The sequence below is a fragment of the Dama dama genome, chromosome 11, assembly GCF_033118175.1.
Source record: "Dama dama isolate Ldn47 chromosome 11, ASM3311817v1, whole genome shotgun sequence".
NCBI lineage: Eukaryota > Metazoa > Chordata > Mammalia > Artiodactyla > Cervidae > Dama > Dama dama.
The window spans coordinates 9,920,001-9,945,650 of NC_083691.1; the positions used below are offsets into that span (position 1 = coordinate 9,920,001).

A 25,650-nucleotide genomic window follows, 5' to 3' on the forward strand; every position below is an offset into this window, starting at 1 on the left:
ACAGGGGAGAAGGGAGAGGAGGTGAAGCAAGTGGAAGCCAGGGAAGTTCTGGTGGGTGCAGCAGAAAGGTGAGTCTGACCCGGCCTCACTGGACGCCAGCCCTTCTGAGCCCATCAGCCCTTAAGGTCTAACTCCAGAAGGTAGAATCTTAGAAGCTGCACTTGAACTTCCACTGTCTTCCCACTAATGGGGTCCTCACCATCCAGCCACTAGCCTTTCAGTCCTTGGTCTCAGCCAAGTTCATTTCCACCTCAGGGCCTTTGCACTAGCTGTTCCCTCCTCCAGGAATGCTCTCCCCTGAAATCTTCACAGTTCTAAAAACAATTCTCAAGAGAGCCAGCCCTGATACCCCAGTCACTTGCTCATGGCCCTGGAGACTTTCTGAGTTGACCCTGTCAAGGTGTTTGTCTATCATCTGTTTCCCCAACCAGGAGAGATCCTCTGTGAGGATACAGATCTATCTACACATAGTCCATGCTCCATGAATGAGTGAGTGAATGAATATAAACAAACTCCATTATGTAGACATAGGCACACATCTATAGACAGGCGACCTTTTCTTAGGGGAATGCACTGCACCAGGCCTGGCACTCTGCTGGTGCTCCATCACTATTTGTGGAAAGAATGGGTGACTATTTGGGGTGGGGAGTTCCATTGATGCTGCCAGATGGGTCACTGTTTGCCAAGTAAAACGAGGATGCCACCCACACCAGGCCTGCACAGACCACGCCCTCTGCCACCCACACAACCTGCCCTCCTGCAACCAACTGACCTCAGCAGTTCAACCAGATCCCCGCCTGGCACTCTCAGAGGTGCCCATCACCAGCGGGGTGGCCCCTACAGAGGGAGGGGGGCACCCCAGGGGGTTTGGGATCAATGGGAAGAGTGAATTAGCTATGGTGAGTGATTAATTGGGAAATAACCAGGTTATATCCATCACAAAAATGTCTGTACATTGCACAAAGAATCAGCTTTACAGGAAGGCAGGGGAAGCTTTGTGGTTTATGTCGTGGTGGGAGCAGGGTCCCTGGGGTGAGTAACCAATCCCCATCCCTGCCTCTTAGCAGCTGTGTCTGGTGATATTAATAGCAGCAGCCTCATGGGGTTGCTGGAGGATATGGGAAGACCACGCATGGAAAATCCTCAACACTCCATAAATCTCAGCTCTGAAAACAGTCATTAGGACACCTTGCCCCTAGGACCTGATCCTGAGGTCCCAATGGCTGTGGCGACCCCTCTGCTGAGCACCCTGCCCCCATCACCAACACCACCACCTTCCCCAGGCCCTGAATGTGAGCCCAGTAGGTACAATCATTCCCATTTAACAAAGAGAGGACTGAGGCTCAAAGCCTCACAGGGATGGAGACCCTGCAATCCTGAGCCATCAGTAGAACGATGAGAGGGACCAAGGGACTGTTCCCATAGAGTCTGGTTTAGAACCATCTCAGGTCACGGTTGGTCTGGACAGAGGTCAGTCGAAGGCCAAGAGGGTCCAAGTGTGAGGTTGGACCAGGTGCGGGGGTGAGACCTGAAGGTCCAGGCTCCTGAGGAGGTCAGCTCATTTCTGAGCACAGTTCAGAGGTTGGGGGGACCAGGCAGGGTCTGGACAGCACCGGGAAAAGAGGGAAGAACAGCCATCCGATACAGAGCCCTTATGCTGGGTAACGTTCAGCACTAACAGGCTTACAAACCAGGTCTCCCTGGATTCTGGCCCCAGCCCAGGGGGAGGGGATCTGAGGACACTGAGGCTCTGTGAAGTGACGTCACCTGTCCCCATCACACGGTGCATATCCAGGAAGCAACGCTGGGTTTTGAACCCAGATCTGAGGGACCCCAGGGCTTTTGCCTTTGCAATTACAGGACGCTGATGATGCAGAGGCCATCGTCAGGCAGGCCTGACTCAAAGCATGCAGCCCGGAAATTACTTTCACATGACCTCGGGCGTGCTGTTCCCTGGTCTGAAGGTCCAGGTAGACCTCCTGGGTTCGGCAGTCCTCACATGGGAAGGCTGATGTAGAAACATCACATCAAAAGTCAAACATGCCTTAGGTACACAGGAAACATCCTTTGTCATCACCATCCTTTCTTTCCTTTTACCTCCAACCAGTACAAGCTGGGGGCAGCTCCAGGTTCCAATTCTAGTGGCAGGGGAACGGAGGCAGGTGGCAGTTACTGCATGAGGCAGAGTACCCCCATAGGATTAAGTCGGGGCTGGGAGTGAGGGGCCAGCTGAGTGACTCCTCCTCCTCCCTCCTCAGGTTTCCCAGATGGCACAGTGGTAAAGAGTCTGCCTGCCAATGCAGGAGACCTAAGAGACACGAGTTCAATCCCTAGGTCAGGAACATCTCCTGGAGTAGGAAATAGCAACCCACTCAAGTATTCTTGCCTGGAAATTTCTATGGAAATTTCCTCTGTAGCCTACCAGAGGAGCCTGGTGGAATACAGTCCATGCGGTCACAAAGAGTCAGACACGACTGAGTGATTGAGCACCCTCCTTCTCCCCCTTGCTCCCTCCTGCTCACCCTTATCTGAAACCACTTCTCAGATTCTTCCTCCTGCCTCCTCAGTGTCTGGCCCCAGACTGGACACTGGGACAGATGAGAGTTAGATCCAGACCCCCACCTGGAGGAAGCCCCAGACTGGTGGGAGAGGCACACCAGACCTGGACCATTCTAACCCGGACTGGCTGGCCTGCCAGAGGAGAACCGGAGGTCCTCCTGGACACAGGCTGGGCTTCATCCCTGCCAACAGCCCTCAGGGGCTGGACAGGTATGCACGCAGCAGGCTCAAATCCCAGCCCCTCAACTTACCAGCAGTGTGACCCGAGTCAGGGCAGTTCCTTCGCCTCTCTATGTCTCATCTTCCTCCTGGAAAAATGAGGAAAGCATCAGTGCGTCCTCGTGCGGTAAGAGCATTCAGCCAGCTGACGCCAGCCCACACCAGGCTCAGTCCCGCTCCCAGAGGCAGGGGTGACCACGATTTGGGTTGTCCTGACCCACTGCACAGAGAGTGCACCAAGGGCTGCGGGAGCACGGTGACCCGCCCAAGCCCACCCAGCTCCTGGTAACCCAGCTGGCTCCGAGCCCGGGCCCCCAACTGTAAGCTGCCTGAGGACAGGGGCCTGCCTGCCTTCTTTATTGTTGAACCCCATATACCCAGCCCAGGCCTTGGGGAGGGACAAGAAGAGGAAGGAAATCAAGCAGGGTCATCAAGGATCTCACCATGGAGGAAAGGATGGGGAGGTCATTGCAGACAGAGTCAACAGCACGGCAAAGGTGGGGCGCTGGGAAGGAAACCATTGTGTTCAGAAAGCTAGTGCGAAGTCACTTCAGTCCCCGTGGACTGCAGCCCGCCAGGCTCCAAGAATACTGGAGTGGGTTGCCAGGCCCTCCTCCAGGGGATCTTCCCAAAGTTCAGAAAGCTAGAGGCAACCAATATTCCTGGGTAGGAATGAGAAGCAGGCCACAGAGTTTGGGGCAGTGGTGTGCTGGCAAAGCTTAAGAACAGGTTCTCTTTCACAACTGGGATGAAAGGAGAGAGACTCTGAGTGGTGCTAAGTCCCTTCAGTTGTGTCCAACTCTTTGTGACCCACCAGGCTCTTTGTGACCCACCAGGCTCTGGGACAGCCTGTCGATGGGATTCTCCAGGCAAGAATACTGGAGTGGATTGCCATTTCCTTCTCCAGGGCATCTTCCCAACCCAGGGATCAAACCCGGGTCTCTCATGTCTCCTGCATTGGCAGACAGGTTCTTTACCACTGGCGCTATCTGGGAGGCCCCCTGAGCAGTTGCATTTGCCAATTTACATGGTATAAATTCTCCCACAGTGGTTGATTTCAAGCTACCTGTGTGGCATCAACAAGCTCCCAAAACTGAAAATGTAACAGCCAGCGATCGTGAGCCAGTCTGAGCAGAGGAGCCTGGGAGAGGGCGGGGCTGCCCCCTAGACCACGTGGGAGGCTGTTTCCTGGCACTGATGCCTCTGTGCGTCTCCCTTGGGCAACAGACTAACAGTTCATGGGCAGAGGCAGGTCCGACAAGGTGGTTCCACGTCCAAGTCTAGTGACATCTCCATCTGTGCTCCCCTCCTCATCTCCATTAAGGGCAGAAGTAGGATGATGGCTATCAGAGGGAGGCCAGAGCCTTGCCCAGGCCCCCTCTCCACCACTGTCCGCTAGCCCAGCTGGGGAGCCACAGGGTCCAGCACAGAGGGGATGGCAGGGTCACCTTGGGGAGAGTTATTGGGGCCTGGGTGGAAGCGGGGAGATATTATGCACTGAAGGCCACAGCCAAGGACACTAATCTGAACAGACAAGGAATCAATGGGAATTTCTATTTAGGGAGGAAATCAATAAGAATTTCAAGGTAGGAAAAGGGGGGATTACCTTTAATTGGAGTTCTCGTCCAGTTGGGTCTCTGGTGAGGCCAGGGCTCACCAGGCCTCTGAGGGACAGCCAGACCAGACCCCCACCCTGCCACGGCCCCACCTGGTATACCTCCCATCAGTAACAGACCCTTCCTGTGGTCTCTGGTTAGGAGGCTGGGTTGAGTAGGCAGAGGCCCCTGGAATCAGCTAGTGAGAGCACTGTTTCCTCATCTGTTGGGTACCTCATCAGTGAGGGGCAAATTTCAGATGTGTGAGGCACAGAGAGGTTAAGCAACTTACCCAAGCTCACACAGCTTGGGAACAGAAGCTGGGATTTGAACCCCAGCCAACCTGGCACCAGAAGCTAAGCTCCAACCACCGTGCTCTGCTGCCTCATAGGATGCGATCAGTCTTACTAGATGTGTCCTAGATTGTCTGTGTCCTATCAGGTAGTGGGGGGGTAACTGACTGGGGTCTGGAAGCATGCCCGGGAGAGGGCAGGGTGGGTGCAAGCCACGTGGGAGGGCCCTGAGACAGGCTGTCCCCAACACTGCCTCCCCAAAAGTGAGCACACACAGACATCCCCTGGGGCCACATCCCCACAAGCAAAGGGACACTCTTGAGAGGAGGCCTGGGACCACCCAGGTCCTCAGCAGACCCCACTAGAGGGCAGATCTGGCTGCTGGACGGTACCCGGCAAAGAAGCTGCAGTGGAATCAGGGAGCTCACCCCTCACGCAAAGCTGGAGGCCATCTTGGGGGTGAGCGTGGGCTGGGGTCAGAGCAAGGGAATTCCCCAGAGCCAAGGGCCTACTATGTGCCAGGCCCTTTTCTAGGGGCTTTTCTGGGTCTCACTAGGTCCTCCCACCACCCTGTGGGAGAGTAGGCGTCACCCCAGAAGCAGAGCTGAGGGAGCAAGAGAGAGGAGGGCCAGGCTCCCAACCCCCCAAAGTGAGCGCTTCAGTAGTGTCTGATTCTTTGCAATTCTACGGACTGTAGCCTGCCAGGCTCCTCTGTCCATGGGTTCTCAGGCCAGCACCCCGGAAGTGGGATCTCTTCCACATTCTTAAGGCAATGTGTTGGTCTGATGACTGCTCAGACTTTAAGGGGAAAAAAAGACTTAAAAGAAGTTAGTGGGCAAAGGAGCAATTCACAAGGTGAGAAAGAGGAGGGAGGAGTCTAGGGGGCACGGCTCCTTGATGTGTTCAACTGTTTTCACTGCCCCCCCCCCCCTCCATGGAGACCCTCACTTGGCCCTGCTGTTTAGAAAACAAAAGCCAGGGGGGAAAGGGGACTTATCCAAGATCGGGTGGAGGGGCAAAAGAGAGGAACAGAGAGTACGCAAAAACTAAGTCAGATTCAGAGCCGAATCTGGCCCCCATGGAGACCTGGAGTGCTGGGCAGGGAAGCTGAGGTTGAGTTGTAAGGGCTGAGCCAGGCTGGGGCAGATACCTAATGCTTGGGAAGTCCCCCAACCCCCACTTCCCTTCTATTCCAGCCCAAACCTGCAGGGGGTGCCAAGGACACAGGACACTGGATAGGGTGAAATTCTACATTGGCCCCTTACTCAGAGTCAAGGGGCTTGGCCCCTCTGACCTCAGTTTCCTTGTCTGTACAGAGTGTCATAAAGATTGCAAAAAGCACGGAATGTAAGGGGCTGTCCCTGAGGAAATGCCAAGGGACATTTGCTGACAGAGGTCCCTGGACAGATGGACAGAGAGATGAGCATGGCTGAATGGAAGGACCATGTCCTGCCCTGACCAGCCAGCCTGGCAGAAGATCCCCAGAGAGACGCTGTCACCCCACTCAGGCAGTGGGATGCATAGTCTGAGCGTAGGCCCTGCCACTGTCTGCCCTCCCTCACCCCTCACATTCCTCTCCATTCTTGAAGGCACAAGCAGCACAGCCTCTGCTGGCCCCCCAGCTCAGACACACTGCACCCCAGTTTATTTTGGGGAGCAGAGGCCCAAATCCAAATGAACCTCCACTGAGGGACCAAGCGGGGGGTACCCAGAGAACCCGAACTATTAGCACTTCACCGGGGCTCTCGCTTTGGGTACCAGGCTCACTCATTCTTCTCCTCAAATCTCAGGACAACCCACAGATGTGGATTCTAATCGCTGCATCATGGATGAGGAAACAGGCCCAGGACAGGAACTGGCTTGTCCAAGACCCCACGGGCCCTGGGTCTGTCTGATTCCACACCCATGCCGCCCCACTTGGGCAGGGAGGGCTTGGGGTCTGTGTCCAGCGCTTCTGCACCCCAGCATGTGGGGCATGGGCCTCTTTGTCCCCCTCCTCCCTACCCCTCACCTGAAACTGCCTGGGTCTCAGGGCAGAGCTGAGGCCTGTCCCTGCCCCGTGTCGGGTCAGCAGGGCTCAGCTGGAGTTGCCGGTTATTGGAAGCTGCCAGGGCCCTGTTCATTTCATTAAGTCCAGGAGCGGGGTCAGCAGCTTTTACAGGCCCCATAAAGCATCGCTCATGGCCACTTCCACACACAGCTCACCCTGGCACCCCGTCCCTCCCCGGGCCAGAGAGGACAAGTTTCTTCTCAGAGCAGCTAATCTCCCAGACTCATAAACTCACCAGAAATACCATGGGGGTCTGTGCCCTGAAAGATAATTACAGGGTGACACCTCTGGCCTGGAGGTTGGTGCGGAGGGAGCAGAGTCCACTCGACAGAGGCTTCAGGCTTGTCTGTCCTCACAGGCAGGCCCTGTTCTAATGAGCACTTTGAGCCGATTATCTCATTAAGGCCTCAAAATAGTCCTATAGGGCAGGGGTCCCTAACCTCCGGGATCTAATGCCTGATGATCTGAGATGGAACTGATGTGATAATAATAGAAATAAAGTGCACAATAAATGTAATGTGCTTGAATCATCCTGAAACCATCCTTCTACACCCCCATCTGTAGAAAAAAATCTTCCACAAAACTGGTCCCTGGTATCAAAAATCTTGGGGACCGCTGCTATAGGGGAGATGGTATTATTAGCCCCATTTTACAGATGTGGAAACTGAGGCTGGGAGTGGTTGGTGAGGCACACTTGGCCAAGGTGGGGAGGCAGAGCTGGAATTTGAACCTAGAGCCAAGTTCCTAAGGGGCCTGTGCTGACTGCGGCAACCCCCTTTTCCTCCAGCTTGAGTGAGGAACCCCCAAATGCCCCAGCACCCCTGCCTGTGTGCATAAATGAGGCCACAGTAGTCACAGTACATGATTCTTGCTGGTTCCCCACCTCACCCACATGTTGCAATATTTCATCAACCCCCAGAGACACTCAAGTCTTTCTGGAAGTCCCCAGAGGGCGTCTCGTGTGAGCTCGGAAGCCTGTCCACTCGGGCCCCTCTCTCCGGCCCCTGTGTGGATGTCCCCAGTGGCTATCTCCACCCAAGCAGGTCAAGTTCTCTCCCTTCACATGTCTCTGCTGCTGTTTCAGAGCACCTCCCCTGCTGCTCTGAAGGGGAGACCCCACCCCTCACCCCAGCCTCTCAGTCCAGGACCTCACCTCTGAGCATGGGAAACATCCTGTCCCTTCAGCTGGGGCCATGGTCCAGCCCTGGGTCTGTGGCCTGGCCGTTCTGGTCTGGGCTGACCAGCGGGATGAAGCTCCACGAGCCTCACTTGCCTCGTCCGTAAATTGGAGTCAGCTGTGAGGAAGAGGTGTGAAAATCTGAGTCTCGCGCGGCCCGAACCCAAGTCTCGCGCGGCCCGAACCCAAGTCTCGCGGTGCTCAGGGCTTTGTGGCTCCTGCTCTCCCGGCCTCCCCGATCGCCCCCTCCCTGCACTAACTGCCTCCCTCCTTGCCAGCCCCTCCCACCCAGAACTCCTCCCCAAAAGGGGGTCCCAGCCCCGCTCACTCCTCGGACCCTGCTGCGTGGGTGGCACCCCGGGGCTTTGCTTAAGCCCCACAGCTGCCACTGCCCTGCCAAATATCTCCTACACCCCCTCCTGCCCACCACTCAGTATACACATCCCCTTCACCTCTCCCCAGCCTGGGCTTGGGGAAGGTGAGGAAGAAGAGGAGGCCCCTGCCCGAGAGTCTCATCTGAGACCTTAAGGTCTTAAAAACCAGGGTACCTCTGAAGCGGGGCTTCCAGGTGGCGCTAGTGGTAAAGAACCTGCCTGCCGATTCAGGAGACATAAGAGATGTGGGTTCGACATCTGGGTCAGGAAGATCCTCTGGAGGAGGGCATGGCAACCCACTCCAGTATTCTTGCCTGGAGACTCCCATGGACAGAGGAACCTGGCGGACTACAACCCATAGGGTCGCACAGAGTCAGACACGGGTGAAGTAACTTAGCATGCATGTACCCCAGGGGTAGAGGGTGGGAGGAGAGAGGTGACCCCCCCCCATTTCCTCAATGTGGAGAACTTGCTGGGCAGCAATAGTTGACTGTTGTTGCCATAGTGAAGCATGGGGGTGAAGGACAGGGACTACAGTGTTTCAAAAACTCAATTACAGTGGTGTGGGACACACACCTGTCCTCTGGCCACACAAGTGTACATGCACAGAGTCCTTTGTGGTCCAGTTTCGCCCTACATCTTACTTCCTAATCTGCAACCTCAGGCACACCCATTACCAGGGAAAATCTGACCCAGAACATCCTAAAAGTTCAGACTTTACCCCTGTACATCTGCCACATGTGTGCTGACTTTCATGTACACAGTTGAACAGTGACATACAAGACCACAAACAGGCGTGCATGGTGAGGCACGGGTAAAACACACATCCTCGTGTAGTCATGGACAGACATGTACAAGCAGATGCACATGCAGGCACATGCACACAAATTCAGAGGCCTGCACACCTGAGAACCGGCATGTACACGCAATCCATGTACACACCATCCATGCACACACAGTGAACCTGGGCACACGTGCACTTCTATATGAATATATGTATACATTCAGGAATTCACTTGCACATAGATTCAGAGGCCTGCTGGCTGCTGAAGCAGCACACAGGCGTGTGCAGTCCTCATGTGGGGGTGCTGCTCACGGGGAAGAGCCCAGCCTCACCTGCCCCTCCCAGGTGAGTTATCCAGATGCCACTATTCACCTTCACCCCCATGCCCTGGGGAGTCCTTCAGTGCAGGGCAGGGCCTTTGTGAGCCCATGACAGTCCCTCAGGCTGTGTCTGGCAGATAGTGGGGCACAAAGGAAGCAGCACCCCACATCATGGCAACAGAGATTGCCCATGCCCAGCACTCCGTCAGCACTGTGCCTACCCAGGGCCAGGATGAGCCCCAGCCCACCCTAGCAGCCATCTTTGTGCCCTTTCAGTAGGCACCCAGCAGATGGCCAACACAGATGGCAGTGGGGTGATTTCCGAAAAAGAAGGGAGGAAGAGGGGTGATGGGGAAAGAGTGGCAGGAAAGGGGGAATGGAGGAGGGATCACCAGGGAGAGGCTGGTTGCCATCTTTAGGAATAGGGCATCTCTACCATTCCTAAGGAGTCCTTAAGGAACTGTGTAATACACTTACTACTTGTCTCTGTTGTTCACTGTCTGTCACTCTTTCTGTTTAGAACCTAAGTCAAGGTAGCACATAGTAGGTGCTTAATCAATGTCTGTTGAATGAATGAATGCATGAATGTCCAGCTCTGAGCACTGTCCCCCACCCCCATCCAGCTACCACTTCTGGCTGGTAGCTAGCCTCCTCCCCAAACCTGGCAGAAAGATCTTTCTCGTGCCCTGACCCCTCCACACTGATGGTCTCATGGGGCTGCCCCTGGAGGAGGAGAGAGGCTCTGGCTTGAAGAGAGGAGCCCCCCACCAAGCAGTCCTTCCCCAGGGTCCTCCCAGGACACAGACTGTGCTAGGCAGTGGATCCTCTCTCAGGGTGCAGTCATCACCCAGGAACTGCCAGCTCCCAAATCCTGACCTCATGCCACCAGCACATGACCTTCGGCCATCCTTCAGGTTCTATTTCCCTTTCCATTAAACTTGCTCCCCTCACGTGCTCCCCAACAATCACACAGCAACCCTCATTGCCCTAAAACCAGAAACAAGAAAAGAATGTCTTCTCTCCCTATTTTATTCAACACTGTACTGGAAGCTCTCACCAGAGCAGTCAAGCAAGAAAAAGGAATAAAAAGCTTCCATGTTGGAAAGAAAGAAAATCATCTCATATGTAGATGAGAATGAGAAAATTCTTGCTTATAGAAAAATGTCAAGAAATCCACAAAAAAATACTATTAGGATTAATAAAAAGTTAAGCAAGATATTGCATGATACAAGATCAATATACAAATATCAACTATATTTCTATATATTAGCAATGAAAAATGAAGTTAAAATCCCATTTACAATAGCATCAAAAAGAGTTAAATACTTAGGAGTAAATTTAACAAAGGAAATGCAATACTCTGAAAACTATAAAATGTTGTTTAAAGGAAGTAAATAAGATCTAGATAAAAGAAAAGATGGCCTATATTCATGGATGGGAAGGCAATATTTCAAAAATGGCAATACTCCCAAATGATGTACGTGTTAAATGCAATCTTTAACAAACTCGCAGCTTCATTCTTACATAATGGACAAGTTGATCCGGAAATTTTTATGGAAATGCAAGGGAAAAAGAAGAGTTGAAACAAATTTGATACAGAGCAAAGTTGAAGGACCCACACTTTCTGATTTCAACACTTACTGCAAAGTAACAGGAATCAACACTGTATGGCACTAGTGTGAGTTTTGACACACAATCAGTGGAATAGGATTGAGAGTTCGGAAACAAGCCCTCAATCCTAAAGGAAATCAGTCCTGAATATTCATTGGAAGGACTGACGCTGAAGCTGAAGCTCCAATACTTTGGTCACCTGATTCAAAGAACTGACTCATTAGAAAAGCCCCTGATGCTGGAAAAGATTGAAGCAGGAGGAGAAGGGGACGACAGAGGATGAGATGGTTGGATGGCATCACTGACTCTATGGATGTGAGTTTGAGCAAGCTCCGGGAGCTGGTGATGGACAGGGAAGGCCGCAGTCTGTGGGGTCGAAAAGAGTCGGACACAACTGAGCAACTGAACTGAATTGAAACAAACCCTCATATTTAAAGTTAATTGGCATTTGACAATAGTACCAACACAATTCAATGGAGGAAGAATATTCTTTTCAAAAATGAATGGTGCTGAGAAAATGGAGATCCAGATGCAAAAGAATGAAAGTAGACCCTTATCTCACATCATATGCAAAAAATAATTCAAAATAGATCAAACACCTAAATATAAATGTTAAAACTAAAACTCAAAAAAAAAAAAAAAAAAACTAAAATTCCTAGAAGAAAAAGTGAAAGTCAAAGTTGCTCAGTTGTGTCCAACTCTTTGCAACCCCATGGACTGTAGCCCACCAGGCTCCTCTGTCCAGGGGGATTCTCCAGGCCTAAGTACTGGAGTGGGTTGCCACGCCCTCCTCCAGGGGATCTTCCCAACCCAGGGATTGCACCCAGGTCTCCCACATTGAAAGTAGATTCTGAAAGTAGTACTATCTGAACCACCAGGGAAGCCCCCTTAGAATGCTTAGAAGAAAAGCAAACATGCAAATCTTAGATCAGGCAATGGTTTGTTAGATATAACATCTAAAGCACAGTAACCAAATAAAAAATAAATAAGGAGGACATCATATTTTGATGAGAACTTTTGAGAGGTGATTTCTGAGGAGTTTCTGTTCTAGGTACCATAATTGACAGGATGTCACTAGCAACTTCCCAGAGCAGTGTAGTATCAATAGCTTTTCTCTCCGTTGGTCAGAGAGATACAGTACCTGGAACATACTGTGGGAAAAGAGTCTGCTTGCTTCCTGAAATTATGGTGCTGGTTACACAACCCTAGTGGTGACTGTAGTGACAAGGAAGCTAGAACTAAAAATCAAATAAAAAAGTAAATAAATAAATGATTTTGGACTTCAAAATACACTATGAAGAAAGGGAAAATCAGGAATTCCCTGGTGGTCCAGTGGCTAAGACTCCATGCTCCCGATGCAGGGGGTCCAGGTTCAATCCCTGGTCAGGGAAATAGATCCCACCTGCTGCAACTAACAGGACTAGGCTTCACTCTCAGGCCTTTGCCCTAATTCCCTCCATGTATGTGTGCGTGTGTGCATATGTGCATGTGTGCATGCTCAGTCATGTCCAGCTGTTTGCAACTCCATGGACTGTAGCCCACCAGGTTCCTCTGTCCATGGGATTTCCCAGGCAAGAATACTGGAGTGGGTTGTCATTTCCTTCTCCAGGGGATCTTCCTGAGCCAGGGATTGAACCCATGTCCCCTGCGTCTCCTGCACTGGCAGGTAGATCCTTGACCACTGAGCCACTCACATGGCAACAAGGATCGAAGACCCCCAAGCCGCCCTTAAGATCCAGCACAGCCAAATAAATATATATATGTTTGAAAAGAAAGGGAAGGGCAACCACAAACTGGGAAAGACATTCACAAGCCATATATCGGACAAGGGTCTGGGTCTAGTATCCGGAAAGATTGAGGGCAGTAGGAGAAGGGGGCGACAGAGGTTGGATGGTATCACCAACTCAATGGACATGAGTTTGAGCAAACTCCAGGGGATGGTGAAGGACAGGGAAGCCTGGGGTGCTCCAGTCCATGGGGTCGCAAAGAGTCGGACACAACTAAGTAAGTGAACAGCAACAACAATCCAGAATATATAAAGAACTCTTACAACTCAACCATACAAAGACAACCCACCTTTAAATTGGACCAAAAAAATATCTGAGTAGCCAGTATACAAATGGCCAATAAGAACATGAATAAATGCTCAATCTTGTTAGCCATTAGGGAGATGCAAATCAATGCCACAATAAAATGCAAGGTCACTCCCACATAGACTATCATCAAAAAGACAGATAACAAGTGTTGGCAAGATTTGGGAAAATTGGGGCCCTCATACTCTGCTGATGGGGATGCAAAGTGGTAGCCACTTTGGAAAACACTATGGCAGTTCCTCAAAAGGTTAAACACGGGATGACCATGTGACTCAGCAGTTATACTCCTAAGTAGATACCCAGCAGAAATGAAAACATATGTTCACATAAAAATTTGTATATGAGTGTTCATAGCAGTGTTATTCATAATAACTAGAAAGTGGAAAGATCCAAATGTCTATCAAACCGATGAATGAATAAACAAACTATGATATATCCAGATGATGGAGAATTACTCAACAATAAAGAGGAATGAAGTTCTGATACATGTGACAACATGGATGAAGCTTGAAAACATAATACAGTGAAAGAGCCTAGTGGCAGATGGCCACATGTTATATGATTCCGTTTACATGAAATGTTCAAAATCGGCAATCCATGGAGACAGAAAGTAAATTCATGGTTGTCAGCAGCTGAGAGGGATGGGGAGGGGCTAATAGGCACAGAGTTTGTTTTTTAGGTGACGAAAATCTTTTAAAATTGATTGTGGTAATGGTTGTACAAGCCTTTGAAAACACTCAAAACCACTGACTTTTATACTTCAAGTGGGGGGATTGTTTGGTTGCTGTTGTTCAGTGGTTAAGTCATGTGACTCCATGAACTGCAGCACACCGGGCTCCTCTACCCTTCAGTATCTCGTGGAGTTTGCTGAAATTCACGTCCATTGATTCAGTGATGCTATCTAACCATCTCATCCTCTGTTGCCCTCTTCTCCTTTTGCCTTCAGTCTTTCCCAGCATCAGGGTCTTTCCCAATGAGTCGGCTCTTCGCGTCAGGTTGCAAAACTATTAGAACTTCAGCTTCCGCATCAATCCTTCCAATGAATATTCAGGGTTGATTTCCTTTAGGGTTGATGGTATGATCTCCTTACTGTCCAAGGGAGTCTCCAGTCTTCTCCAGCACTACAATTCAAAAGTGCTCAGCCTTCTTTATGATGCAGCTCTCACATCCATACATGACTGCTGGAAAAACCAAAGCTTTGACTGTGCAGACCTTTGTTGGTAAAGTGATGTCTCTGCTTTTTAATATGCTGTCTAGGTTTGTCATAGCTTTTCTTCCAAAGAGCAAGCAAGTTCATGGGTGCAGTCACTATCTGCAGTGATTTTGGAGCCCAAGAAAATAGTCTGTCACTGTTTCCATTTTTCCCCATCTATTTGCCATGAAGTGATGGGACTGGGTGTCATGATCTTAGTTTTTTTGAATGTTGAGTTTTAAGCCAGTTTTTTCACTCTCATCTTTCATCTTCATCAAGAGGCTTTCAGTTCCTCTTCACTTTCTACCTTTTGAATGGTATCATCTGCATATCTGAAGTTATTGATATTTCTCCCAGCAGTCAAAACTGCTGGCTTGTGATTCATCCAGCCCGGCATTTCACATGATGTACTCTGCCTAGAAGTTAAATAGTAAGGTGACAATATACAGCCTTGACGTACTCCTTTCCCAATTTTGAACCAGTCCATTGTTCCATATCCAGTTCTGTTTCTTCTTGATTCACATACAGGTTTCTCAGGAGACAGGTAAGGTGATCTGGTATTCCCATCTCTTTAAAATTTTTCCAGTTTGTTGTGATCCACATAGTCAAAGGCTTTAGTGTAGTCAATGAAGCAGTAGAAGATTATTTTCTGGAATCCCCTTGCTTTCTCTATGATCTAAAAGGTATTGGCAATTTGATCTCTGGTTCCTCTGCCTTTTCTAAATCCAGTTTGTACATCTGGAAATTCTCTGTTCACATACTGCTGAAGCCTAGCTTGAAGGATTTTAAGCATAATCTTACAAGCATGTGAAATGGGCACAATTATATGGTAGTTTGAACATTCTTTGGCATTGTGCTTCTTGGGATTGGAATGAAAACTGACATTTTCCAGTCCTGTGACCACTGCTGAGTTTTCCAAATTTGCTGACATATTGAGTGCAGCATTCTAACAGCATCATCTTTTAGTATCTGATATAGCACCGCTGGAATTCCATCACTTACACTAGGTTTGTTTGTAGTCATCCTAAGACTCTCTTGACTTCACACTCCAGGATATCTGGCTCTAGGTGAGTGACCATGCCATTGTGGTTATCTGGGTCATTAAGATCTTTTTTGTACTGTTCTGTGTATTCTTGCCACTTCTTCTTAATCTCTTCTGCTTCTGTTAGGTCCTTACCGAATCTATCCTTTATTGTGCCCAGGCTTGCATGAAATGTTCCTTAAATATCTCAAATTTTCTTGAAGAGATCTCTACTCTTCCACATTCTATTGTTTTCCTCTATATCCAAAAAGCTCTTATAAAACAAAAAATAGGGCACCACCAGGTGAAAGAGAGCTGGCAAGTTTCCCAGGCTGACGGATGTCAGGTCAGTGGGATGAATGACAACAATTTCCCACATGTGTCATGGCTGACATGCCATGACATGTCAGAGCACTCTGCTCCTAGAGGCTCAATGGGACTCCAGGACACCGTCCCACTGATGGCTCTTAATGGCCATCACTGTCTGCTTCTGACTTTGGCAGTTCTCTGGTTCCTGACGTTATTCCATAATCTGGTAACTGACTTCAGTCTTTAGCTAATTTCTGATCTCAGCCACTTGTTGGTTTCTGACTTAACTTTCTCCATGGCTTCTGACCTCAGCCCAGCACCCTGTGTCTGAACTTACCTTATCAAGGAAATAAATATACAGTTCGTTCTACCATGGTCTGCACCCACGACTGTGGCATAATGGATCACCGCATTCTTTCCCATTGAGCCTACATGTGGCCTTGGAGCTCTTCTTAATATTATGCCCAATCACAATCATTTGGAGCTGGAAAACGAAATGAAACCAAATCGCTGACTCCTTCCTAGTCAGCAGTCAAGCCCTGACACAATCAAGCTCAGACAATCAGACCTCTGACCTGTGTCTGGTTAGGGAGCCTGCTCTGATCAGCCTGGAACCCTTGGACTTTGCCTGAAAACATGCTGAGTGACAAGCCACACAGAAACACATCCTGGGAGCAGTTCTAGGCACCGCAATCCTGGCTGAACCACAGGTGTGGCTTCAAAAGGGATTTGACTTTGTGTGAGCCACGGCTCGGTGGCTTCCACTGGCCCCCAAACTACTGGGCCTCCGCACTGGACAAGGCGGCCTGAGCATCCCTGGCCCAGGCCTCGGGTGCTCCTTGACATCTGCCCACCTCACAAGCCTGCTGCCCCAGGTGTTCTCATAACCCCCCGTGGACCTGCCGTCCTGCGTGTGTCTGGAATTCACACCCCTGCTTTGGTGGGAGAATCCATGACCACCTGATGCCAACTGCTTGTCCACACTCCTTTCACACCCATCGGTCATTCATTCACTCAGCAGAGTGTCACTAAGCAGCTGTGTCTGAGCCAGCTCTGTTCTGGGCACTCGGAGTACAGACTGAACCAGACAGAGAGGGCCCTGTCTTTGGGGAAATCGTGCCATCCCTGAACCCCTTCCTGTGCCTGCTGAACCCCTTCACTCCCTGCTTAAAGCCCTCAGTCAGACACAGAAAGACAAATACCATGTGAACTCACTTATATGTGGAAACTAACATAGTCAAACTCATGGAACAGAGAGTGCCCTGTGACCATCCCCTCCCACTGTACCCAGCCCCTGGCAACCATCATCCTACTCTCTGTTCCATGAGTTTGAACCCCCTACCCAGGCTTCTCCCAGCCTGTATCTCACTGTGAGTCCCCACTTCCCCCTCACCTGCTGCCTCCAGCCCAGCGCATGTCCCTGACCCTGACCTTCTTCCCTCTGACCCACCCCTCAGACCCTAGGGCTCAGTCACTCCACCTTCTCATCACCTACCCTGACCTCTCTCTGCTGTGTCCCCAAACCCTTCACCAGGGTCTCCTGAGTCACCCTTATAGTGAGCTGGGGCTTGAATTCAACCCCAGACTAAGCACCCTGGCACCTGGAGCGAATCATGACATCTCCCTGAGCCTCAGTTTCCGCCTCTGTGAAATGGGGATCACTGGGTTGCCCATAAAGAAAATTCAACTTGAATGAGTGTAAGCTAAAGGGGAATTTTATCGGAAGGATGCTGGAATCAAGGACATCGTAGCACTGAAGGATGGGTAGAATATCCAGGCCACAGGAGGGGAGGGATGGAGCCAGGCCTGAGGGCAGCTGGACTGGAAATGAGGAAGGTGGCAGGATTCTTTTTCTCTCTCTCAGCACAGGGATTTAACTTCCTTCATTTGCTGGAGTCTGGCTTTTGTCCAGAGTGAAAAATATGACCGACAGTAGCCTTTTAGTTCTACATTTAGAGCTTTACCTTTTGACTCCATTAAAATTAAAGTGCTCCTGGTAATCGAAGCACCTTTAAAAGAGTAAAAAAAGAAGAATATATAAAGAACCCCTAGAAAGAAATAAGAAAAAAGCAGACACCCTGTTTTTTTTTAATGGCCAAAAGCCCCGAACAGTCACTTCACAGAAAAGGCTATCCAAGGAACAAGAAAGCCTAGAAAAGCTGTTAAAGTCATTGACATCATTAGTCATCAGGAGAATTCAAAGTGATACACGATGCCCCTGCCCAGATGGCTAAACATAAAAGAACTGGCGATAGAAAGTGTCAGAACGTGGAGACACTTGAACTCTCCGAGATTGCCAAGAGGAGCAGAAAGCAGTAGGACCACTTGGGAAACAGTGTGACCACATTTTCTAAAGCTTGAGAAAGACAAGTGTACAGAACCAAGGAATTTCCTGGCATATACTCAAGAGAGAGTATTCATCCCTCCAGAAAACAGACACAAGAACGACCATGGTTGCACTAACCTGGAGACAACATGAATGTCTACCAATAAGAGAATGAATTAGCAAAGGATAGCCAGTTCACACAATGGATTCCTACATAGCAAGGTGAAGGGACAAACTACGAAACTATGATAACGTAACGATGACTTGGATAATTTTCTAAGCATAACATGGAACAAAAGAAGCCAGATGTCTTACAGGTGCTATTTGATTCTGGCAGAAAGCCCAAAAAGAGCAAAACTAGTCAGTGGTCTTAGTTTAGGCAGAGGTATTGACCGGAAAGAAGAGTTGAGGGAGCCTGCCAGGGAGCTTGTTCTTGGGCGACAGTAACATGGGTGTAAAGCACAAGTGAAATTTCATCCAGCTATCCACTTCAGATGTGTGCCCCAAACTGAATGTAAGTTAAATTAGATAAGAAAGAAAAGCAACTTTTATCCTTTAGCTACCAAAGGCATCTGACTCTCTCATGCCCCAGTTTAAAAATCCCTAGAAAAGGAGTCACTGACTCAACCCAGTGCGGCTTGGGGTCAAGACTATGGAACAACATGGCGGCACCATAGGACAGAGTCGGGGAGGAGGAGCCATATAGACGGAGTCGATGGTTCCAGAACAGGGAGGGGATGGGGAGAAAGACCAAAGCACAGTCGTCCACTCCTTCATTTCTCCGAGCCTTCCTTTCCTCACCTGTAAAGTGGAAACCACAGAGCTTCCTGCCAAGAAGGGCTGAGATGAGGATTCAAGAAGTAACTGGCCTCAACTACCTCTACTTGACCCAGGGTGCCCTTCCCTTTGTTCCTCTTCCTCACCCAGCCCTGCTCCCCGGCCACCCCTGCCCTTCTGTTCCCCCCACCCTCTGCTCCCCTTCTCTGCCCTCTGTGATCCCCAAAGTGAGGCCCCATCACCATATAATTTCAAAGTACTTGTAGCTTTAGTTAATTAAATGTAAAATCATCGGAATAAAATTATACCTTCATTAGAAATTAACTCCCATTTCAGGCCGGGGATAATGACCGGGCTCTCTCTCCCCCCTTCCTCCAAACCACACACAAAATGGTCAGTTAAACTGAATGGGAAAAAAGTTTAACGACTGCACGGCAATCAAGCTTATTATTATTTAAGCACAAGCTATTACCATGTGCAATGAGGTATCGGCCAATAAATTATCTTTGAAAGAGTCAGTCCTTGTCTGAGCCCAGACAGGCTGAGGGCTCTGCCAGGCAGGCTGTGCAGGCCTCTTCCCTCACCAGGTGAGCAAGCGGCCCAGGCCCGGGGTGGTGGGTGGGGGTGGATAATGGACCCTCCTGGTCCCGTCCCTCCTGCGGACCCAGAACCTGCTCTCAGGACCCTCTGCCCAGTCTCAGGGCCTTGGACGGGCTCTCAGGGTCACTCCCTGTGAAGGGAGAGTGGGGCCTCCACCAGAAGCTCCAGCCTGCAGTCAGGAGCGGATGCTCTCATGCAGGACAGAGATTGGGGGCCTGACCCTGAGAACCAGGAAGAGGCAGAGAAAGGAGAAGTGGGGTGTACAGGGCAGGGACGGGGCTGGGATGAAGACGGGTGGGGAAGAAGAATGTGCGGGTGACATGAGGAAGAGGGTGAGATGGAGACTAGGACGTCAGGGGACCGTCAGAGAACCAGGGAGTGACACTTAGAGCAAACACAGTGGAAGCATAGGAATGGAGACCAGAGGAGCCCCGAAGGCCCGAGAGAGACACAGATTCAGGGCAGGGGTGCGTGTCCACAGAGGCTGCTGAGTGCTGGGCACTTGAAGGCTTGGGTCATTCTTTCTCCTAGAGCGACTGCTCTCCCGATTTGTCGGGCACTGGGGGCTTTTGTGGGGCTTCCCAGGTGGCTCATTGATAAATAATTTGCCTGCCAAGGAGATGCAGGAGATGCAGGTTCAATCCGTAGGTTAGTAAGACCCCCTGGAGTAGGAAATGGTAACCCACTCCTGTATTCTTGCTTGGAAAATCCCTGTAGTCCTGGTAATCGTGGGCTACCATCCACGGGGTCACAAAAGAGTCAGACACAACTGAGTGAGTACTCAGGCACAGTGGATTTTGCAGGATGGGGGACTTTGGGCGCTAACTTCAGCAAAATCTCAGGAGAACCAGGACAAGTTGGTCACCCTGCTCTCAGATCCTCACAGCAACTGGTTCTATAATCCCCACCTCACAGGTAAGGAGACTGAGGCTCAGAGGGTGATGTCATTTGCCCAAGACCATGGAGACAGATGGGCTACCCAGTTGGTGCTAGTGGTAAAGAACCTGCCTGCCAATGCAGGAAACATAAGAGACAGGGGTTCAATCCTGGGGTCGGGAAGATCCCCTGGAGGAGGGCATGGCAGCTCACTCCAGTATTCTTGCCTGGAGAATCCCATGGGCAGAGGAGCCTGGTGGGCTGCAGTCCACAGCTTCACAAAGAGTCAGACACGACTAAAGCGACTTAGCACGTGAGCATGAAGACAGATGAGAGAAGAAAAGACACAAAAGTTTGAAGACAAAGTGTCCACCATCTCCGAGTCTGTCTAAACACCTGCCTTCCCTGCCTCCTCCCTGCCCTCAACACCTTACTTCTCCTCTCCTTGACCTTCTCCTAAGTTCTGAGGACCCATTCTTATCTCCTGTCTCTGTCGTCTGGCGAGTATCCCCCTTATTGGGGACTGGATGGAAGGATGGACTAGAGGGTCAGGTGAGACCCCACGCCCAGATCTCAGTGGCTGGTGAATGGGATATGAGTGCACCCCTCTCAGGGTCCTCAGACACCCCTCCCAGACTGTAGGCAGCAGCCAGAATTCTCCTCCCAGGGGCTTTAGGGGCTTACTGACCTGGGTTGAAGTCCAAGTTCTAGCTTCAAGTCACTAGATGACCTTGGATGTTTCCTTGTTGGTGGTGGTGGTTTAGCTGCGAAGTCGCGTCCGACTCTTTGAGACCCCATGGACTACAGCCTGCCAGGCTCCTCTGTCCATGGGATTCTCCAGGCAAGAATACTGGAGTGGGTTGCCATTTCCTTCTCCAGGGGATCTTCCCGACCCAGGAATCGAACCTGGGTCTCCTGCATTGCAGGCAGTTTCTTTATCTACTGAGCTATGAGGGAAGTTGGAAGTTTCCTTAACTTCATCTATAAAATGAGGTGATAATGGTCCCCACGTCACAGGGTTGCAGGGTTTGATGAGACTGGGTGAGTAAGTGCCTGGTGCATGGAGCAGTTTGTCCTGGGGAAGAAACTCCCCCCTAGACAGGACAGTGGCCCCTCTCCTGGGCACAGTCTCCTCTTCCATGAACCACAGCAAGCTTCCTGGTCCCAGACAGAACAACAGGGTGAGCTGGCATGGAACTCGAGCTAGGGCAAGATGATGAGGGACCACAGAGCGGGGACCACAGGAGACTGACTCTGGGACCTCTTCATCCCCATAAAACCAAGACCCTCATTTTGTATCTTTTAAGAAACCCAAAGTGCACACCCCCATCACATAGCTGATGCTCAATAATAAAATTTCATGGAGTGAAAATATAAATAAATGTGTACATGAGCTAACCAGAGGTCCCACCCTCGGGGAAACCCAACCTGCCGTTAACTTCTAGTCCAAGTTGCCCTGCAGACGGACTCCCTTGAAAGTCACCTCCATCTCTCTCACAGGTCAGGCGGAGATTTAGAGATCGGGGCCGCGTGTGCGCCTCCATCTGCTATCTGCCCGTGAGTGATGGGAGACACGTTCCCGGGACGTGTTTACTGTCACCCCGAGCCCCGGCCCGCGCTCCCCACCGCACCATCCCCTGATAATTCACGGCCCGGCTCCGGTTGGCAAGTGACTGATACGGCCTTCACGGCAGGACCTGCTGGTCACTTGTCTCAAGGAGACTGGGAAGGAAACTCAGGCACAATATAAATGGGGCCCGTGGCAGCCTCAAACACCTTGGAAAATTCCCCAGCCCGGACACCGCACTGATTTTAAGTAATAAAACCACAGAGAGATTGCGCGGCCGCCTGACAGCCTGCGACGGATGGCCGCCCGCGTGAACTTTTTACCTTCGGGATGGGGACGGAGAGAAGAGGGAGGGAAAAGAGAGCCGCCCGGCCAGCCCGCTGCTTCCTGGCTCACAAGCAGTTGCCCAAAGATCAGGCAGGAGCTGCACTGGACGTGCCCCCAGCTCAGGTGCCTAGAGGGGACTCCATCCTCACTAGGGCCTTGGACTTTGTTTCCCCATCTGGCAAATTGGAATACTCGTGGCCAGTGTATCACTTTTCCAAAATCCAGAAACAGCCCTAAAATAAACTGTCCCAGTGTTAGAAATGAAATCCTCACTCTCATTCATTTATTTATTCTTTGATTCAACAAGAATTTGTCCCCATACCAGTTTAGCATTGGGTATGGAGACAAGGGGGTGACAGTGTGGGGAGATGTGAGGTGATCCCCCAGGAAACAACTCATGACCCTCAGACTACCACTCATCAGCCTTGTGACCTTGGGCTTGTTACTCCAGCCCCCAGAGCCTCAGTTTTCTCATCTGTAAAATGGGGATGCTAACAGCACCTCCTTCAAAGGGCAGGGAAATCCCACGTGTCACCCTCAACCCAGTGTGTGACTCATAGTAGGTACACTCCAGGTCTGGTCTTCTGTCCCCAGGTCCTTCTGCCTGCAGCTGGAAAGTCCTTCTGCAAATCTGGGAGCCCACCCTAAAGACTCAGAGCTCCTGAGTTGGATGTGAAGCCATGAGCCTATCTGGACTGGAAGGCACAGAGATCCTGTCTCTATCTCTTGGGGCCAAGAGCACATCTCTGATCCAATCAGCCTGGGGTGGGAGTGGGGGCAGAGGGAACACAGGATAAAAGCAACTGCCAATGGTTCACCCCAGAGACTGGGAGAAGGTCCTGGAGAAGAGGAAGCACACCACTCACATGCTGAGTGGTCACCCCATAGATGGAACCCACTTTAATGTGCCTCCCAGCTCCTCTCCTAGATGTAGATAAGAGAGAGGAGTGGCCATTCCCTCCCCTCCCCAGCTCTTGCACTTGAGGAGCTTGGCTTTTTCCTCCCAAAGTCTAAGGGAATCTTTCCTCCAGCCCAGGTGCCTGCCAGGAGAAGAAACATTTTTCCAGCCCAGAGCTCAGCCACTGCACTGGCCTATTCTTGTACCCACGGAGCCCAGGCAAAGGGCTCACTGGCCGAGAGGGTGGGGCTTGCCCGAGGGGTCGCCAGAACTACCACCCGAGGGCCCAGGGCCCCAGGCTCTGAACCTGGCTCAGCAGGTGCCCACAACCCTGTAACCGAATGTCACCAGGGAAGACAAGTTCGAGGGCCACCAGCTGCAAGGACTCACACATCAGAAGGGCTCAGCTGGAGGCCACAGCTGGGGGCTGGCCTCAAGATGGAGCTGAATCACAGGGTGGTGGGTGGTGGGGAGGGGTGACCAGCAAGCCCTGGGAGTAACAACAGGAAGACCGCCTCCCTCCCTAGGAAGAAGCTTAAGAGTGGCCATCCACCCACGGACAAGTCACATCAGTGGGCAGAACCCTACAAAAGGCTATGTGAACCCCATCTCCCCCGGCCAACCCCAGGCTGGGCACTGCCAGGGCGGGTGGTAGGGGGAAGGCATTACAGTTGAGAAGATCTCACGGCCAACCCCAGTGGTGGGGGAGAGGACAAGCCTTGAACACTAAATAGGCTTGGAGTTTGAAACAACACAGGACCTAGTCTTGGGTACCAGCATGAACCAGGCTTAACACTCCAGAGTGGAAAGTAATGGAATTGGACTGAGATGTCATTTATGGACTTGCCACCCAGCAGGCAGAGGGAGGCGGTTTAGAGAGAGCAGAGCGGTGGCCGTTATTGGAAAAATAAAACCATTTCATGTTTATACCCCTAATGAGTAGAGATGCTTCTAAACTGGTTACACTTGATTTTTTTTTTCTTTATGCTTTTCTGTATTTTCTAATTTTCCTGCAATGAACATGTATTACTTGGGTAATAGAGAAATAATAAAAGCTTAAAAAGAGTCAGGTGGTGAGAGTTCATGGGTCCCTGAGGACCATACAGCCACGGGTTTCTGGGCACAGGTTCTGCTGGCCCAGGGTCCCAGGGAGCCCCGGGGAGGGGTCGGGGAGCTGAGGGCAAAACAGACATCCTACAGCTGCCAAGGCCTCCAGGAGAGGCTGGGAGGGAGGAAGCCCAGGCAGTGCTTGCTTTTGTGTCTGTCAGCTCCCATGTGCTCGGAGAAGGGAGGGGAGGTGGGGGGAAGGTTGGTGAGAGCCCTGGGCACAGCCATCGGTGGAGGGCTGAGCTAAGAGGGGACCCCTGTGATCAGTCTGGGGTCATGGCACCGGGAAGCTCTGAGTCAGGAGCTTGTTTCAAATCCTGACTGCACCCTCACCAGCCGGGGAAGCCAGGTGTCCCCTCATAGAACAGAGCAAATATTAGACAAGGGCGGGGGGAGCATCAGGCTCCGAGCAGTGATCTGCGCCTTTCCCAGAGTCCACTCTTGGTCTGGTGGGAACTGGAGTGAATGGAGGACCCCCAGGAGCCCTCAGCAGGCGGGCCCCACCATGTGTCTGGAGTCACAGCAGTCTGGGTCCTGATGAACTGCCCCGGTCAGGGTGAGCAGAGCTCGGACACTGAACTGCGTAATGAGAAAGGGGTTGCTGAGGCTGCAGACACCTGCTGAGCTCTGAACCCCAGCTCCCAGCACTGTGTGACCCTGGGGAAGCCACTTTCCCTCTCTGGCCCTCATTTTCCTCATCTATAAAATGGAGACAAGAGTGATACATGTGGCAGATTGCACTGTTGGCTGCAACTCTCTAGTGTCTCCCACTAAAGACCTATGAATTTGAGCTTGGCACTGTGACTCACTTTGGCAACAGAAGGAGGAAGGGATGCCACTTTGGGGGCCAAGACTTCAAAAGGCCTTGAAGACTTCAAGAGGCACTGCCATCCACAAGAAGAATAAGCCCAGGCTGGGACTTGGAACCAGGAAGAAGACGGAGCACGTGGAGCAGAGCTAATTGCCCCAGCCCAGCGCAGAGAAGACCAGTGAACTCCCAAGTAACCCTCTGACTTGTGAGAATAAATGATCACTCTTTTTAAGCAACTGAGTTCTGGGCTCCTTTGTTACACAGCAACTTTGTGGTAATCACTGAATGATACAGTTCCACAAAGAGTCAAAGTAAGGATTCAGTGAAACAATGCCTGGTGCATAGTAAATGCTCATTAAATACTCAGCTGCTCATATTAATATTGTTATCATTGTCATTATTACCATCCATTGTGGGGGCCAGAGGTCAGGAGATGGGAGCTCACAGAATCCCCGCATTCATCACGTCTGTCCAGACATGCTCCAAGTGACAAGTGCCCCCATCCAGGTGGCTGCTTTTATTGCACTTTAGAAATCTATTCCAATTAGAGGGTGCAATTGTGGCTCCTGCTACCCTAGACAGGGGCGAGACGAGCAGGGTGCAGGCCCCGCAGTCAGGGGCTTAAGCATTCTATAATAACCATATTTCTTATGAGGCTTTAGTTTCACTTCCTTCAAATTACGTCTCGGCAATAAAGCAATCAATTCCCACTCCCTGGGAAGCAGGGCTGAATTCTACCTGGCACGGGTAAAGCTCTCGGTGCC

The 25,650-nt window shown here is 50.9% G+C and overlaps 1 long non-coding RNA gene across 2 annotated transcripts in view; it reads right to left on the bottom strand.

The window, feature by feature from the left end:
- The window catches only part of LOC133065411 (uncharacterized), a 109,910-nt gene that overhangs the window by 83,652 nt on the left and 608 nt on the right, over positions 1–25,650 (bottom strand). For both annotated transcript variants that reach the window (XR_009694881.1, XR_009694880.1), the window contains exons 2-3: positions 7,870–8,011; positions 2,811–2,867 (exon numbers count right to left, since the gene is read on the bottom strand). This is a non-coding gene — a long non-coding RNA (uncharacterized LOC133065411). The remainder of the gene's footprint in view (positions 1–2,810; positions 2,868–7,869; positions 8,012–25,650) is intronic.